Consider the following 17,464-nt stretch of genomic DNA (forward strand, 5'->3'; position numbering starts at 1 on the left):
ATTTAAAACACTTCAAAAGTTCTGGTGCTGTCTGGCTCTGGGTTATTGGTTCAGATTCTTCTTTAGAAACACCTGTCAAATGCAGTGAGTTTAGAGTTAGACCCACTGGCTGCATCTCTGCCTCCTTCCTCTGTTATTGACGCAAACCCAAATTCTGCCCTTACAGCCTCTGAAACTCACTGTTCAGTTACATTTATTTACCGTGTTGCTGCCAGAAACTCCTGGATCAGTCTACTTACCCACTGAATGTCCTTACACCTCCCAACAACCTTTCTCCACAACTTTCTCCAATATTTTCCAGTCTCCAAGATGAAGAGCTTCTTGCTTCCTCCACCACAACAGCAAAACAGGCACCGCCCCCCTGGAGGGGGGATACTTGTCTGTATAGTGGTGCCTTGCCCACACGACCTCACCTCCTGCAGTTATGATTTCACCTAGAGATATTTTCAGATGCAGCCCTCACTGAGATGGCTGGAAGGGGATGCCACAGTTACTGAAGGGATGCAGCTACCTAGACTCACCTGACTGCCCTGTTTGCAGGGGCCCCCTAGCTAGCTGATCCGTGCACACCTGAATGGACCAAACAATCCCACGAGGAGTCTCTTTAATGTGTGGCTGAATGGAGAAGAGAGACTGAGTAACATGTCCCCAAAGCAATAGTGAATTTGGGATCCCAGAGACATTTCACCTTCCCTAGTCTCTGGTGGCTCCCATAGTTCATGCCTCTGACCCTCCCCCTCATTATTAGGTGTATTATGGTAGCACTTGTGGCCCCAAATGAGATTGCCTCCCCGCATTGTAGTAGACACTGTACAAAAACACATGGTAAGAACAGTCCATGCCCTGGAGAGCTTACAATCTCAATAAAAGACAAAGGGCAGTCGGGGAAATAGAAGCAAAAAGAGGTGAAGTGACTTGTATAAGTTCACATGGCAGGTGAGGAATAGGTCCTAGGTCTCCTGACTCCCAATCCAGTTCCCAGTCCACCGGATCCTGCTGCTTCCTTAAGCATGCTAATTCTTTTCACCTTATCGCTGCAGGATATAGGTGCCTTTTAGATGTACCAGTTATGTCAAAATAATGTTATGACAAGGTGGGTCAGGTGATATCTTTTATTGGACCAGCTTCTGTTGGTGAGAGAGACAAACTTTCAAGCCACGCAGAGCTCCTCCTTCTTAGAACTCTGTGTGGCTTGAAAGCTCGTCTCTTTCACCAACAGAAGCTGGTCCAGTAAAAGATATCACCTGACCCACCTTGTCTCTCTACTATCCTGGGACCAACATGTCTGCAACTACAAAATAAAGTTGTGGCAGTGACTTACCTGGTCTGTGTGTTTGATCTTTTTTCAGCCACATTGCCGGGGTTAGTTTTAGAATGGGGCCAATGTATATTAATATGTTCTTAGCTTTGGGAGAATGTAGAAAGTGGAGATTAAAATGTATTTCTAGCATGGTGATTCATTTTATATCATATCGAATAAGGTAGGTGCCAAATGTTGAACAAGGCACAGATTTTTTTCAGGATTCAGTATCGTTGTTGCATGGACACTGTGTGGGAGGAATCATGGTATATTGTCCTTGGTTATAATAAACTTCTGGAGTCTCCATTCCCTGCAGCAATCTCAAAGCCCTTTACAAACACCGAGCTGAAGCTAGTAACGGCCCATGAAGTGTTACTATTGTTTTAATCAAACAGTTTCACTCCCTGATTTGTATGGATAAACAGAAAACTTTTTGCAAGGACTTTTTGACATTTTTTTCTTCTTATTAAATATTCATCTTCTATGGGCGAATCTACACTACAAACTTAAGTTACGTCAACATACAGTAACTGCAGTAATTAAATCACTTTTGCATGTCCACACTATACTCCTTGTGTCAGCAGTGCACATCCTCACTAGGAGCGCTTGCACCTGATTTAATTGTCAGAGTGGGGCATTGTGGGACAACTTCTGAAAGGCAGCAACAGTCAATGTCTTCACTGATACTGTCTCGACCTAACTACGTCAACCTAAGCGCTATGCCTCTTGCAGAGGCGGAGTTAAGCTGGGGTAGTAGGCGAGTTACATTGATGGGACTGACATTTTAGTATAGACACAGTTAGGTCGATGTAACCTGCCTTGCGTCGACCTAACTCTGTAGTGCAGACAAGGCCTTTTGTCAACCACCTATTTTAATTTTTGGAGTTGGTTTCATATATTGTATAATCTAAGCAGGATTTCAGGGCCGTTGTGCGCTGTCTTATTGTTGGTTGAAGATTCATTTCCTGGCATAGCTGTAGCAGAATAACTACCTTCTATAGCCATTCCAATATAAATTAGTTATTTGGGTATAACTCCCCTGTGTGGACACATTTTGGAATAAAAGTGATTTTATTCCAGGATATTTACGCCACTTCCAAAGCAGAATAAAGTCACTTTTATTTTGGAATAGAGTGTCTGTACAGGGAAGTATTCCAGAAAAGCAATAGCAGGATAGTTATTCCACTATAGATATGCTGGTTGAGTTCTTTGTGTAGACAAGCCTTTATTTACAGCATTTCCTACCGCCAGAGGTACCCAGGAGACAACAGGGTAGTTTATAGCTGAAGCATTTAATTTAGAAGGAAAGGAAAAGGTGATGGAATTTCTCATAACTGAAATTTCCTTTAAATAACAGCAACTCCTGGCTGCTGGCCATTGCTGATATATTGGGCCATTTGGTGTATTTGACAGGGGGGGAGAAAAACTAACTTCAGTATAGTTTAATGCAATTCCTTTGAATTTCATCCAAGCCCTTTAATTAGTAAGGTGTAATAATAGCGTTAGGGCCTCTCCCAGACAGAACAGTGCAGAGATCTCATACTCCAGTGATCGTCTCTTTCTGCATGCTGTAGGGAAACCCGCCAGCTCTTAGCTTTTCAGCTGCCCATACTGCATAATGGTTGTAATATATTTGCACATGGGAAAAGAGAATCTGCAGCATTTGCTTATTGATTTATTATTAACGTTCTCTGCTCCAGCACGTCACACTTCTATCCAGCAGGCATATGCCTTTGTTATGTTGCTAGAGGCACATTCTTGCGTGTGTTAGAATAGACTCTTCAAAGGGCATTTGATCCAGAAGCGCACCCAAGAAGGCATCAAGGAAAGGCGAGTGTTCTGATACAGCTGTCCACACATACAAACGTATACTGGAATTGCCAGAACCACATCAGTTACAAAGGATGGTTTCCAAGCTCTAGGACTCCTTGAGTTCTCTGTGGGTTGAATTGCAGTCATGTGTTTGCATCCTAGAGCCAGTCATGTTAGAGAGAGAGAGAGAGAGATGTTCTCAGTGATGGAAGAATGGTTGAGTCTGCTCTTTCCTTATAATACTCTTTCTTATGCAAATTATTATTTCTTATTAGGGAGGTGCCAGAGAAAAGGGGAAAACACAAAACCAGGGCAAAAAACATAGGGTAAATCTTTTGCTTTAGAATTATAGTGGGCATTTCCTCCTGGAAGGTAGTGTGGACTGGTGGAATGAGCACAGATTTAAGAGTTAGGAGATCCTTTGTTCTGATTCTGGTTCTGCCATTGACTTACTGTGTGGCCTTGAGCAAGTCACTTCCCCTCTTTCTACCTCAGCTTCCCCAACTGTAAAATGGGTAAATAATATTTACCCACCTATCTTCACAAGGGAGTTGTGAGGGAAAATTGGTTAATGCCTGTAAACTACTTTGTACATGAAACATGCTGTATGAAGCCCAGTGATTATTAAACCGAAAGAACTTGTCATGCTTTTCTGCATAAGCAAAATGTGGTTCCTGTCAAAAAGTTCTTTGCTGATGATTGTTTGGGAAATGAACTTTCGCTGCTATTGACTCACCGGGCAGAGAGTGGAAAGAGAACTGATGGATGCCAAGAACAGCATGGTTTATTCCTGTAGTCCCATCATATGATTTTTTTAATCTAAACTTATGTTTACAGCTAGCAGTAGCTTGCTGCAGTAAGGAGTGCTATTGTATCAATATGAATGTGAAGCTCGCTATGCTGGCAGTCCATGGGGTCTAGTCAGACTTAACTGAGCGGATGGACCATTCTCAATTTGCACATGTGAGAGCATGCCGTAGACTTTTCAGATACTAACACTAATTAGTAATATCAATCTTTTGAATACATACAGAGAACCCACACTGTGCTTGCTATTCATTGTAGACTCATTTTAGAAGCAAGGTTTTTTTTCTCCATACTGGCATCTGACAAATGATAATCTGACCCTTTCACAAATGTTCTTGCTTTTTATTTTCCTCCTTTGTTAACCTAGCTGGTTCTCTCCTTTAACAGGCTTCTCATGGAGTTAGTTGTAATAATGAAATCAGTGTTCACTGTTTTTCTATCAAGACAACAGCATTCAAAATCACGGGAGCCTCCAGAGAACAGGATAAGAAACTGAAATAAGGCCGTATGTAGGCAAGAGTCCTCCTGCTTTGGAAAATGGCAAGCTTTCAAGGCTCTCAGCGATGGTACAAAGAAAACACAATCTCATGCCATGCAGCATGAGCATCAGTCTCAGTGACATCTGTAATGCTTCAGATGACTTGTGGGGAAGATCTAGATATCGGTGTGGAAAAATAACAGGAACGACAGTCTCGTCCTCCTGCCCCCTTTAATGAAACGTTAAAAACTCCCACAACTTTAATAAAAACACTTAGGTCTGTAGAGCTTTTACATGTTGAAAGGATTTTACAGGACAAAGTAATGAATATTCCAACTGGGAGCTAAGTAGTATCCTCATGCTAAAGAGAAGGAAAAGGACAAGTTGTCCGCTTGCCTGAAGTCACACAAGTTAGTGCCACAGCAAGGAATAGAAGAACCCCAAGAACCCGTAGCTCCTGTGCTTAATCAACTAGACACTCACTGTCTTTAAACCACACAGTAAATTCACAGAGACCCATGTGGAATATGATCTGTGCTATAGAACTTCTGACAGAAACAAACAGCTTATAATAACTGCTTTCTATTTCTGAACCAGGTTAAAGAGATATGAGAAATGAAGTGGGATTCAGGCAATCAGTGGTGGGAGTACTGCATCCTTTCACTATTGTTACCAGCACTGTCATCTACTCATTCACTAGTTGTGAAAAATGGAGTCCACAGGTGGACTCCATGCAGGGCAGCATTAAATGTACCCAGTACCATAGCTAGAGTGAAAAATTGCTCCCTCTAGAGGCCTAATTCAGAGCTTAGTGAAGTCAGTAGAAAGACGTCCTTCTCTCCCCCCCGTCCTCCCCATTTGACTTCCGTGGGCTTAAATCGGTGGCAGAATTCGAGCTGGCTTCAGCTGGATCAGGAGTCAGCCCCTAGTTTGGAGGCAGAATAATGGAAGGGGTCTGTTAAGGAAGGAAATCTCCCCCTCTGCTGTAAGATATGTGAATGACTTATGAGTTCCAGCACAACTGAACTGTTCCCAACCTTCAAAAGTTTGATGACATGTTTCTGAGCCGAAATTTTTACTTTCATAGAACTGTGCATTTCACTCATCTTCTATTCCAAATGCCACTGTGGCCTTTCACTTCGTGTAGCAAAGGATTACCATTCTGTACTGACTCACTCAGTCAAGTTATACAGTGGAATGCAATGTAACAATTATGTCATACCCATACGCAGTCACCTACAATATCTATATATGAGTAAAAGAAGATAGACTTCTTGAGAGCAGTCACTGTTTTTGTCCTAAAATATAACAAAACTTTGAATGCCATGGATTTAAAATCATGGTGTCATGGCTAAGGCTTTAGGCTGGAAGTCAGGAGAGCTAGGTTCAATTCCTTTCTCTGCCACAGGCTCCCTGTGTGATCTTGGACTAGTCATATACAGAAAGATTTTCCAAAGAGCTCAGCACCCAAATCAAGTTTTAGGCACCAGAAGAAGTTTCAGCTGTGGGGTGCTGAGACCTGACAACCTGGCCACTTAATTTCTTTTGAAAACCTTGCCACAGTTTTGGTGGTAAGCACTTTTGAAAATTTAGCCATTAATAGCTCTGTCCCTCAGTTTCCCACCTGAAAAATGGGGACAGTAATATCTTCCTAGCTCCTAGGAGTGTTATGAGGATAAATTCATTACTTATGAATAAATAATGAGGCACTCAGATTTTATGTTACTTTAGTCTGTATAGGTTTATATACCGTGCTCGTCACCACAATACAATGACAGTGAGGGCCCATAAATGTACCTGGATGGATGAATTAAGTGTTGCTTGGCACCATACTTGGGTGTTCCCAATGTGGAGATTATGTAGCAACTCAGCAATGCTGGGCTTTGCAGCTTTGTTATATCTGTCACAAAGTGCTTTCAGCTGTGACATACGTTAGAATAACAAGTCACCAGAGTTTTCATCCGGCTGGTCATTAAATTCTGTGATCACCCTGAGGCATCCATGGCCATCCTTGATGGGTATTCAGGCCATAACTTGGCTTGCAAAGCCAAAATGGAAAGTTAACTTGTATTTTACACATAGTAGGCTGAAAATTGCTCCCAATGGAAATACAATTAAGCATGATCGCCGGTCACTTTTAGGAAGAGTTGTCCAGCTGAATAAATCTTGGTTTCCTGGTTGATGGATAACACTGCAGGGAGCAGAAGCATGTGACATATGGTTGCTCTGACTGAGATTTTGAATGTGTCAGTGTAAGCCAGAAAGGATCCCAGATAACCTCAGTGCTTGTAAATGCTTGTAATAAAACGAACTTTAGATGCATCGTGGAGGAGTGGACAGTACAAATATAATTCACATAAATACAACTGATACTAGCTGGTCCCCCATTATCGGCTTCAGAAGTTGGACCATGCACGGAATGTACCTGTGAGATACACACCTCTCTTATGTTATGTGTGTCACCTCCAGGTTTACTGTTGAGCATGGTTGTTTAAGGACAGCCAAAGGTTTCGCATGGCGATGAATAACAGGAATGAGTATGCCTCAGTCGAACAACAATTCTTTCTTTTTCAGATCCATCTCTGTCAAATTTTTCTTACTGGGATTTAATCTCTAGCGATAGATAAACATACACATTCAATTTGTTTGTCCAGTGCCTTATCTGCTTCCGATGTCCACTTTGTTTATAAAAATATAGATTCTAAAACTGTGAATGCTTTTCATATTAAAAAGCAAAAGTGGGCGAAAGCTCTTAGCCTAGCAATATTGATTTTTGAACAGCTTGTACTTCAGAATGTTGGCATGGGGATCTCTTCTTTTGCTATTTGCTGTCCCTGTTCCTATACCATAGAGCTGCAAATCCTGCCTCAGTAAGATTGTAAATGTTGCTGAAGCTTTAACTAACAGTTATTAGTTAGTAGCTTTCTAGCTATTTTGAGCTCAGTATCACAAGGATTGCACACGCATCTTTCTTACTAACCATGCTTATTACCGATGCATTTTGTCTGTCTAAGCTATATCTAAAGTGACTAGCAAAATGGTATCTAAGTGCAAGACAAGCCTCAAGAGTACTGAACTGGAATATGATATCTTCAGGCTGGCAGGATGGAAATTATGGGGGAAATGACTGTGCTTGCAGCATCAATTCATGTCAGCATATGGATCTGTGTTTTCGTTAGAGTAGAAATTAGCTTGCGTGATGAGTTAGGATCAAGTCCTACTTACTTGAACCAGTTAATTAAACTATAGTGTATTTCTGATGACTTAAAGAGACGCTTTCACTAGGCTACCTTCTCTCCTCATACTTCAATTACTCCATAGCTCAGTTCTCAAAATGTTTAAGACACCAATCCAACAATGAGCTCTGTGTTGGTATAGGAGTCTGCTCATGTGGAGCTCATCCCAGGATCAGGGACTTAATCTGCAGAGCACCAGGAAGAGCTCCATGGCTGGTGCACAGAATAACTGTTCTGTCTTACCCACCAGACTGTACAATTGTTCTTTTAGTAAAAGAACAATTAGTGCAACAATTTCCATGGGCTAAATTAGCCACAAGAAAGACATTAGGTGGTTGGATGTAATGTCAACAGAGAGTCATTAGCAAGAAAGAAGTTAATTTTTCTGTTTTTGGTGCTAGAAAGCCCCTTCCTTAGATAATTGCACCAAAATGAAGCTTAATTAAAGGCCTATAAACCACATGAAACCATGGCTAATTCTAACGCAGCTTAGGACATCCATTTTGTCAAATGCAAGACTTAGTGAAGCAGAGAAATGTGTAAATAACAATAATGGCTACAATGTTACTACAGTCCTCATGTTCTAATTCTGTGACTTGGGGTAAATCACTGAATCTGTTTTAGTTTCCCCGTCTGGAGAGAGAGAGAGAGAGAGAGAGAGAGAGAGAATGCATTATTACATGTAACTACAAGAGTATTGTGACTTGATGTTCATAAAGCACTTTAAAGGAGAACATGCTGTGACAGGCCATGGGAGCGTTACCTGATCCTCAGTACACAAGGGGTTAAGTCCAGCGTCGTGAGCCCCTTCCCTTGCATGGGTGTGTGTCTCCGTGGAAAGGGCTGCTGGAGAGCGAGAGAGAGAGAGAATGTCCATGGCGTAGAAAGGACTTAACATCCAACAGCTGAATCCCAGGCTGAAAGGTGGTTGTGTCAGATTTGGTTTTGCCGCTGGTAACTTCGGCCGGATTTACGTCGATAAGAGATTGCTGCTGCTGCCACTAGTGAGTCATCCCAGCAGATTTCTTACGCTCTATTAGCAGATCCCAGTTCTACCAAAGATCCCCTAGGAGCTTGGGGCAAAAGTTCAGAGCAGTTCTTCATCCTCACTGGTTTGCCCATTCCTAGTCTGAAAGATGCCATTGTAACCGTACTAATCTTTCCAAAAGTGTCTCATCTTCCTTAACGACTGTATAATTTTTATACCTCAATTGCTTCCCTTCAATATATTAAACACTGTTCTAATTTTGGCTCAGAACACACATTTGAAATTATCCTGCAGTTTAAGGTGCTGAGATAATTTCCCTTGACACTTGGATAATATATTTGCTTTCATCTCTATGTCTGATGGGCTTCCCTACCCTTTCCCCCTCAGAGACTGCACATGCTGTTTGTCTGGTCTGACTTCCTGTTTTCCTGCAGCACTTGTCATATTTTTACATTTCATTTACTCTTTTTGAATCTCTCCAGGTAGGGTTGGTAGGAACACATAAAACACAATGATTTGCCAACATGTATTTTTGTGGTTCATAGAATCATAGAATATCAGGGTTGGAAGGGACCTCAGGAGGTCATCTAGTCCAACCCCCTGCTCAAAGCAGGACCAATCCCCAACTAAATCATCACAGCCACGGCTTTGTCAAGCCTGACCTTAAAAACTTCTAAGGAAGGAGATTCCACCACCTCCCTAGGTAACCCATTCCAGTGTTTCACCACCCTCCTAGTGAAAAAGATTTTCCTAATATACAACCTAAACCTCCCCCACTGCAACTTGAGACTATTACTCCTTGTTCTGTCATCTGCTGTCACTGAGAACAGTCTAGATCCATCCTCTTTGGAACCCCCCTTCAGGTAGTTGAAAGCCGCTATCAAATCCCCCCTCATTCTTCTCTTCCGCAGACTAAACAATCCCAGTTCCCTCACCCTCTCCTCATAAGTCATGTGTTCCAGTCCCATAATCATTTTTGTTGCCCTCCGCTGGACTCTCTCCAATTTTTCCACATCCTTCTTGTAGTGTGGGGCCCAAAACTGGACACAGTACTCCAGATGAGGCCTCACCAATGTCCAATAGAGAGGAACAATCACGTCCCTCGATCTGCTGGCAATGCCCCTACTTGTACATCCCAAAATGCCATTGGCCTTCTTGGCAACAAGGGCACACTGTTGACTCATATCCAGCTTCTCGTCCATTGTAACCCCTAGGTCCTTTTCTGCAGAACTGCTGCCTAGCCATTCGGTCCCTAGTCTGTAGCGGTGCATGGGATTCTTCCGTCCTAAGTGCAGGACTCTGCACTTGTCCTTGTTGAACCTCATCAGATTTCTTTTGCCCAATCCTCTTATTTGTCTAGGTCCCTCTGTATCCTATCCCTACCCTCCAGTGTATCTACCTCTCCTCCCAATTTAGTGTCATCTGCAAACTTGCTGAGGGTGCAATCCACACCATCCTCCAGATCATTTATGAAGATATTGAACAAAACCGGCCCGAGGACCGACCCTTGGGGCACTCCACTTGATACCGGCTGTCAACTAGACACGGAGCCATTGATCACAACCCATTGAGCCCGACAATCTAGCCAACTTTCTATCCACCTTATAGTCCATTCATCCAGCCCATACTTCTTTAACTTGCTGGCAAGAATACTGTGGGAGACCGTGTCAAAAGCTTTGCTAAAGTCAAGGAACAACATGTCCACCATTTTCCCCTCATCCATAGAGCCAGTTATCTCGACATAGAAGGCAATTAGATTAGTCAGGCATGACTTGCCCTTGGTGAATCCATGCTGACTGTTCCTGATCACTTTCCTCTCCTCTAAGTGCTTCAGAATTGATTCCTTGAGGACCTGCTCCATGATTTTTCCAGGGACTGAGGTGAGGCTGACTGGCCAGTAGTTCCCAGGATCCTCCTTCTTCCGTTTTCTAAAGAAGGGCACTACATTAGCCTTTTTCCAGTCGTCTGGGACTTCCCCCGATCGCCATGAGTTTTCAAAGATAATGGACAATGGCTCTGCAATCACATCCGCCAACTCCTTTAGCACTCTCGGATGCAGCGCATCCGGCCCCATGGACTTGTGCTCGTCCAGCTTTTCTAAATAGTCCCGAACCGCTTCTTTCTCCACAGAGGGCTGGCCATCTACTCCCCATGTTGCGATGCCCAATGCAGTAGTCTGGGAGCTGACCTTGTTCATGAAGACAGAGGCAAAAAAAGCATGGAGTACATTAGCTTTTTCCACATCCTCTGTCACTAGGTTGCCTCCCTCATTCAGTAAGGGGCCCACACTTTCCTTGACTTTCTTCTTGTTGCTAACATACCTGAAGAAACCCTCCTTGTTACTCTTAACATCTCTTGCTAGCTGCAACTCCAGGTGTGATTTGGCCTTCCTGATTTCACTCCTGCATGCCCGAGCAATATTTTTATACTCTTCCCTGGTCATTTGTCCAATCTTCCACTTCTTGTAAGCTTCTTTTCTGTGTTTAAGATCAGCAAGGATTTCACTGTGAAGCCAAGCTGGTCACCTGTCATATTTACTATTCTTTCTACACCTCGGGATGGTTTGTCCCTGTAACCTCAATAAGGATTCTTTAAAATACAGCCAGCTCTCCTGGACTCCTTTCCCCCTCATGTTATTCTCCTAGGGGATCCTGCCCATCAGTTCCCTGAGGTTGTCAAAATCTGCTTTTCTGAAGTCCAGGGTCCGTATTCTGCTGCTCTCCTTTCTTCCCTGTGTCAGGATTCTGAATTCGACCATCTCATGGTCACTGCCTCCCAGGTTCCCATACACTTTTGCTTCCCCTACTAATTCTTCCCGGTTTGTGAGCAGCAGGTCAAGAAGAGCTCTGCCCCTAGTTGGTTCCTCCAGCACTTGCACCAGGAAATTGTCCCCTACACTTTCCAAAAACTTCCTAGATTGTCTGTGCACCGCTGTATTGCTCTCCCAGCAGATATCAGGGTGATTGAAGTCTCCCATGAGAACCAGGGCCTGCGATCTAGTAACTTCTGCGACTTGCTGGAAGAAAGCCTCGTCCACCTCATCCCCCTGGTCTGGTGGTCTATAGCAGACTCCCACCATGACATCACCCTTGTTGCTCACACTTCTAAACTTAATCCAGAGACTCTCAGGTTTTTCTGCAGTTTCATACTTGAGCTCTGAGCAGTCATACTGCTCTCTTACATACAGTGCAACTCCCCCACCTTTTCTGCCCTGCCTGTCCTTCCTGAACAGCTTATATCCATCCATGACAGTGCTCCAGTCATGTGAGTTATCCCACCAAGTCTCTGTTATTCCAATCACATCATAATTCCTTGACTGTGCCAGGGCTTCCAGTTCTCCCTGCTTGTTTCCCAGGCTTCTTGCATTTGTGTATAGGCACTTGAGATAACTCGCTGATCGTCCTTCTTTCTCAGTATGAGGCAGGAGCCCTCCCCTCTCCCGCGCTCCTGCTCGTGCTTCCTCCCGGTATCCCACTTCCCCACTTACCTCAGGGCTTTGGTCTCCTTCCCCTGGTGAACCTAGTTTAAAGCCCTCCTCACTAGGTTAGCCAGCCTGCTTGCCAAGATGCTCTTCCCTCTCTTCGTTAGGTGGAGCCCATCTCTGCCTAGCACTCCTCCTTCTTGGAACACCATCCCATGGTCAAAGAATCCAAAGCCTTCTCTCCGACACCACCTGCGTAGCCATTCGTTGACTTCCACAATTCGACGGTCTCTACCCAGGCCTTTTTCTTCCACGGGGAGGATGGACGAGAAGACCACTTGCACCTCAAACTCCTTTATCCTTCTTCCCAGAGCCATGTAGTCTGCAGTGATCTGCTCAAGGTCATTCTTGGCAGTATCATTGGTGCCCACGTGGAGAAGCAGGAAGGGGTAGCGATCCGAGGGCTTGATGAGTCTCAGCAGTCTCTCCGTCACATCGTGAATCCTAGCTCCTGGCAAGCAGCAGACTTCTCGGTTTTCCCGGTCAGGGCGGCAGATAGATGACTCAGTCCCCCTGAGGAGAGAGTCCCCGACCACCACCACCCATCTCCTTCTCTTGGGAGCAGTGGTCATGGAACCCCCAGCCCTAGGACAGTGCATCTCATGGCTTCCAATTGGCGGAGTCTCCTTCCGTTCCCTTCCCTCAGATGTATCATCCAGTTCACTCTCCGCATTAGTACCTGTGGAGAGAACATGAAAACGGTTACTTACCTGTATCTCCATTGCTGGTACATGGATGCTCCCCTTTCTTCTTCATAAGCTTTCTTTTCCTGTAACTGAAGCCTACAGCAGGGACTACTCCTAAAGGATTCGACAATTGTACTATGCCTTCCTTACTTAAAGGGGAGTGTGTATTATGTATTAGGGATAGATGAGCACCTAAAATCTAGATTGGCATGAACTGAGACCTCATATATATATACTATGTTTGCTTCTTCCTTTCCTTCCCCTTGCTCCATCTCTTCCCACTTGGTGTTTTCTATTTTCTATTTTGTTTGAAGTTTGTGAAAATGACCTGACTTTACCTAGGGCTTGTCTACTCTTACCGAGGGATCCACAAGCTGCGATTGATGCATCAGTGGTCGATTTAGCAGGTCTGGTGAAGCCCTGCTAAATTGACCGCAGATCACTCTCCCGTCGACTCCTGTACTCCACCGGATCGAGAAGAGTAGGGGGAGTCGACATGAGAGCATCTCCCGTCGACATCGCGCAGTGTGGACCCCGCGGTAAACAGATCTAAGTGACATCAATTTGAGTTTTATTTCACTAGGAGGGTGGTGAAGCACTGGAATGGGTTACCTAGGGAGGTGGTGGAATCTCCATCCTTAGAGGTTTTAAAGGCCCGGCTTGACAAAGCCTTGACTGGGATGATTTAGTTGGTGTTGGTCCTGCTTTGAGCAGGGAACTGGACTAGATGACCTCCTGAGGTCTCTTCCAACCCTGATCTTCTATTCTATGAGTTATCCTATTCAAGTCACTCAAATTGCATAGCTTAGATCAAATTTCCCCTGTCGTGTAGACAAGGCCTTAGAGGAAAGACCCCAAAGAAACCAAAAATCTGCGAGATTGGAGATTACCACTCCAAAATTATCCTGTTTTGGGGCCAAATCCTCAGGTTCTTTCCAATTATCACTTAATCTTTACTCCGAGAAATAACTCCCATTGTCTAACCTAAACCTCACTGAATCATATACACAAATCCCTGTTTGTCCCACTTGTCCAGACTTCTCAAAACACTGTCTTGGGGTTAGAGATGTAAACAGTTTTATAACCCCCTTTTTGTAATGACCCAGAAAATGCTTCAGAAATGTTTTTGAGTTAGGATAGAAAGAAGATGGGGGGAGGGATAGCTGAGTGGTTTGAGCATCGGCCTGCTAAACCCAGGGTTGTGAGTTCAATCCTTCAGGGGGCCATTTAGGGATGTGGGGCAAAAACTGGAGATTGGTCCTACTTTGAGCAGGGGGTTGGACGAGATGACCTCCTGAGGTCCCTTCCAACCCTGATATTCTATGAACTCTCTGGTGACATATGGAAGTTATGGACCTTAGGTTGTTGGGATGTTTTGTAATTTTGCTTGGGGAGACATGGCTGGTGGAAACGGAACATTCTATTTGTGTGGAAAGTTGGTTGAACTGAGTTCTGGATATTCAGTAGCTCAGCCACATCAGAGGATCATTGTTCTATTATGCTACAAAATACAGCGGTAAGAAAATGTGCCAGGCCTTTTCTCCTGAGCATTTTCTTCGTGCTTTACCCACCAGCATCAATGCTTCATACCTTGCATTAATCCATCCAAATACGCTTCATTTAAATAGCTCTATTGAATGGGGCCAGAGATGGAGTTCTCCTCTATTAGCTCTGACTTCATTCTGGAGAAGGCAATATGCCCGTTGGAGATCAGCTGTTATCAGAAAGCTGAGTTACATTTGCGGACATTGCATCCAAAGAGACTTCAGAATAGGAACTTGGTGCAATTTGCTCGAGGTCAGCTTGTCCTTTCCAGGATCCTTAACTGTGGAGCCATCTTTTCTCTCATTTTGTGCTGCAGGGTATTTATTATCATGGCTCTAAAAGGGCCTGCAGCATTAGATGTCTTGATATTCAAGGGACTAGAAGCTACCAGTTCAACTATTTTTGGCAGCAGGTTTTCTGCTCAAATTCCCTCCTGCTTGATCTTAAAATACCTTGTAGATAAGTTGGATTGACATTTTAAAGGGAAATATAACTTAGTTGTAAAAAAGGATTTGCAATGTAAATGGCCAAGTGTACTTGAAACTGATTATTAACCTTCATCAAGGCCGTTGCACTGATGATCGCAGATTGTGGGGTTTAATACTCTATCTTTTCCTGTCAACCAGAATTAACCCATCTTACAATTACTGTTACAATCCCACAATGCAGAGCAATGGGAGGGGCTTCCACAGGGCCCTCCTCCCCACCTTGAAAAATATCAGCATGCTGCCCAGACACTGATTCCCCACCCAGTTCTGTAGTGCCTGCCCCATCTTTGTCTGCTTTTGCCCCTCTCGAGCCACGTGAGTGGAAGAGAACACCAGGCCCCATACTTCTAATTTTTTTTTTTAAATAACAAAATTTCCCCAAGTAATTCCCTCAGTGTCCAGAAGCAGGACCTGCAGCAGAGCCCTTCTCCCGGCCACCTAATCAGTGCAGATAGCCTATTTCAGGCTGTCTGATTGGCTATCCACCTCACTGTTTGGAAGAGTCAGTAGATGACAGTAGATGACTCTTCTTAGCCCCAGCAGTAGTGGTAGGGTGACCAGATGTCCCAATTTTATAGGGACAGTCCCAATATTTGGGAATTTTTCTTACATAGGCCAATTTTTCACACTTTCTGATCACCCTATTCAGCAGCCACTCAAAGAATTTGCCCATGGCTGTGATAGCTCCGCCCCACCCCTGCCTTTCCTCACTCAACAGTTCTGGGCCTCAGCTCTGATTCCTGACCTCTGGCTCTGACCACTAGGCATGACACCCACATCCCAGTCAATGACAACCGGTATCTAAACCATCCCAAAGCACCAGTACTGGAAAGGAAGGAATACTCAGAAGTGAGGCAACGTCAAAGAATCAATCTGGGGGGCCAGGGTGGATGGGCTTGCTGTTAAGGCACTGAACTGGGACTTGTTCAGATGTAAGTTCAGTTCCTGGCTCTGGTACAGATCTTGGGCAAGTAACTTAGGGCCACATTTTCAAAAGTAGCCATCGATGTTAAGTGTTGAACATGAGGTATCTTGGGCCTGATTTCTCAGTACTTACAGTCGCTGTTGATTCCCATTGGAGTTGTGGGTGCTCAGCACCTATGAATAGCCGGGCCAACGTGTCTCAAGTCAAGCACCTGACATCAGTGGCCACCAAATCCTGAGAGCGTCCTGGAGATGGCAATAGCCAAATTGACACCCCAAGCCTCCAAACAATTAGGCACATGAGAATTTTACACACGTGAGAATTTTATTCACGAGTAGTCTCACTGAGTTCATTTGTGAAGCACTTGGACTCTGCAGTAATGGAAGCCATATGAGTCCCTCAGTAGATAGATAGACTCTTCTCTAGAGGCTGCCCTTGTTTAGTAGAAGCACCTGCACCAGGGAAATCTGCTAGCACCCACAACTTCCAAATGAAGCTGTATCTTAAAGATGACTACACAGGTTCCACAGAAACCCCGATAAATGCTAGGTGTCCATCCTTTGCATTTGTGTCTTGAGGAACTTCCTTTTATTTTATTGGCACCAGGAAGCTATATATGAGGCAAAATAACATGATACGTGTTCTCATAGTAGTTTCTTCATCCAGGAACTAAAGTAGAAGACAAGATTTCATGTTACTTTGGATCCCTGAGGCCAATGGGGAAAACACCCACGAACAATGGATGATGCACATGTCCCAGGAGACAGTATTGTGTTGTCATGGCATTTGTATCCTTGGTGGTTGTTTTTTTCAAAGTACCCCAAAATGTAAAAAATAGTGTATACTAAAAATAACTCTTCAGAACCCTTTTAATGATCTCCGGGCTCCCTGCTTCTTCTCACTGAGCTGATGCAGCCCTAATGCTTTTCTAATAGCTGGAATGATGAAAGCAGAATGAATGCATGCCTGCCTGCCTCACTGTATCCAGCTGGATTCTGGGAATGGTTCCATGGACAATGAGCAGTGTCAGGGCTACTTCATGCTAAGCGTCTCTTTATGTGTAACGTACTTGCTAGGATATTAGTAAGTGGGTGTATGTTCAAAGGAAACCATTTGGAGAACAGGAGGAAGACGTAGGCTCCTCAAGACCATCTCTCTAATTCATGTAGGCTCTCCCTCAGGAAAGCATTTAAGATTGTGCTTAACCATGTGCTTAAGTCTTATTGAATACAGTGGCACTTACAGTCAATCACGTGCGTAAGTACTTTCCTGAATATGGACATTTTCCTCAGTTGAAGCCCTAATTTCCTTTTTTTGCAGGAAGACTGGGGATAAGCATAAAGCCACCCAGTAGGTGGGCCTGTTAATGTATTGCTTGATTATCATGCATGCTCATGTCTGTATGAGGTATGGACTTGAGCCACATCTAACCGGAACTGAACTTCCCCAAAGTTCAGGGCTGTTAGGATCGAGGGTGTTGATTAGGGCCCATCTCTGTTATATGAGGCCCTATTATAGGGGACAGCAAGCTCCTTTTTGGAGAGGTGGCAAGCCTCAGTAACTGAGGTTGAATAGCATCTGCCATAACGTACAAGGAGGTGCACCCATATTTAACAAAATGAATAAGTGGCTGTAAAAATGCATTACTCGGGAAGCTGCACTGCACTTCATCCCCGGTGAAGCCTCAGCAGGGCTACTGTGTCTAGTTCTGGGCACCA

Source organism: Natator depressus, chromosome 26 (assembly GCF_965152275.1).
Source record: "Natator depressus isolate rNatDep1 chromosome 26, rNatDep2.hap1, whole genome shotgun sequence".
Lineage (NCBI taxonomy): Eukaryota > Metazoa > Chordata > Testudines > Cheloniidae > Natator > Natator depressus.